General features: G+C 41.4%; 1 pseudogene; it reads right to left on the bottom strand.

The window, feature by feature from the left end:
* Positions 1–638: 638 nt before the first annotated feature.
* On the bottom strand, positions 639–1,712 carry LOC112863913 (KATNB1-like protein 1 pseudogene; annotated as a pseudogene).
* Between the last annotated feature and the right edge of the window lie 358 nt (positions 1,713–2,070).

Genomic DNA, 2,070 nt, shown 5'->3' with positions numbered 1-2,070 from the left:
AGCACAGAGCCTGACACGGGGATCAAACTCACAAATCGAGATCATGACCTGAACTGAAGTCGGACGCTTAACCGACTGAGCCACCCCAGCACCCCTAGCATGAATTACATGCTTATGCAGGATTGCATTGACACCCAGTAGCTCTTGAACAATGTTACCAAATAACCATATTAGTCCCAAATGCAGCAAAGGCCACAGTCTTCACAGTGCACTTTCACCTCATTGAAGTTGAAGCTGCTCCTTTTGTATATTTTTCCACTTCAGTGTGATGTAGTTTGTTAGGGTTTCATTAGTGGTTTCATATGTGGCTTTTTAAGGAAAAAAAAAAGGTTTCGATTTCTTCCGCAATTCACAGTTCTCAGATGAGACTTTTTTTTTTTTTAATTTTTTTTTTTTTCACCCTTTCTTTATTTTTGGGACAGAGAGAGACAGAGCATGAACGGGGGAGGGTCAGAGAGAGAGGGAGACACAGAATCGGAAACAGGCTCCAGGCTCTGAGCCATCAGCCCAGAGCCTGACGCGGGGCTCAAACCCACAGACCGCGAGATCGTGACCTGGCTGAAGTCGGACGCCTAACCGACTGCGCCACCCAGGCGCCCCGAGACTTTTTTTTTTTTTTTTAATCTTAGTCTGGGGACATTTTAAATAATCAAATGTTCTTTATAGTAGACTGTGTCTCAATGCAACTGCAATAAATAAGCATCTACATCCTTGGCTATGTTACCAGTATATCCTGGAAGCAAAGTAAGGTGATTTTCCTGTTCCCATAGTCCACTTAATTGTTGCTTTAAAATCTGAATATGTCCATCATTTATAGTTTCTGTTTTGGATGATAGTTCTGACCACCACCTTTTTATTTCTGCCTGAGGCCAATTTAAAGCAACTATTCTATATTCTTCAAATTTGCTTTTAAGTAGGGACTTGACCAGAGGTAACAAATCTACACAGCAGCCAAGTGAGATGTATTGTTTTTCCTTCTGTAAACTATTGGTGAGCACAAGAAGGCAATCCATGACAATTCCAAGGTCTTCTATCCTCACCAAATAAGCTGCAAGCTCACTTATACTTTTCTTTTTGCAGAACGTTAAAGCTATTCCTGCTGAACAAAACCTGTGCCATTGTTTCATGGTCCTGAGAAACCTCAGAGAAAAACCCACTATATTTTAATGATGGGCTTTCTGTCTGTGAAGAACCAGAATCACTGGAGTTAAGCAAGTATGTTCGACTATCATGGCGTAATTTTTCAGGTGGGTGGCCTGCACAAGCCAGTTCATTTTATTTGCCATGTCACAGCCCGCACTTCTAGGGGACTGTTTTTTTCTGTGACAAAGATTTGGAAAAGGATGATGCACTTTCTGCGATAGATCACCTCACGTAGTTTATCTGGGCTTTTCACAGCTTGTCCAACTGTTCTATTTATGTAAGCAGCCAACTGTTTTGGAGATTTCTTAACCTCCTTCATGTTCTTATTAGTAAAATTAGAGCCCCTTTTTCTAGGAAGACCGGTGGAATAGGCCTCCATAGTATCACAATAAGTTCTTTTTTTAACACTCTGGGCTTCAGATGTCATCATGTCTTAGATACCGGCGTCTCTTGGTACCACAGCACCTCAGCCCTGCCCCGGGGCTGACAAGCTGCGCCCGGCAGCCTAGAACGTCCCTCCGCTGCTGGGCCAAGCCCCACTCTGAGCCATTCAAATACGGCCGTGCCAATAAAAATACATTTCTAAGTACTTATTTTATATTTTGCATTTCATATACTAACTGTAATACCGCAGGCACACTAATGGTACCTAAAAAATGCCTAGGCCCAAACGAATAGATAAGTTATCCGTAGTTAGCATGTCCAAGCACCCTATTAGGGAGGGCTGGCTTCTACTTACATTACATTTACTTCACAGGCTGGCTATGATTTTGCACATTACAGTGAGATTGCTTCTTGCCAGGGTTAAATTCTCAAGTCAGCTAGTAAGGCAAAAATTGTCCTTGAATTCCTTTATATCATCTATAAAACTTGATTTGGGTCTATACCCTAATTCTTTTTTTTTTTTTAATGTTTATTTATTTTAGT

This window comes from Puma concolor, chromosome B4 (assembly GCF_028749965.1).
Source record: "Puma concolor isolate L17-30 chromosome B4, mPumCon1.1.hap2, whole genome shotgun sequence".
Lineage (NCBI taxonomy): Eukaryota > Metazoa > Chordata > Mammalia > Carnivora > Felidae > Puma > Puma concolor.
This window is presented reverse-complemented; position numbering and strand designations above follow the sequence as displayed.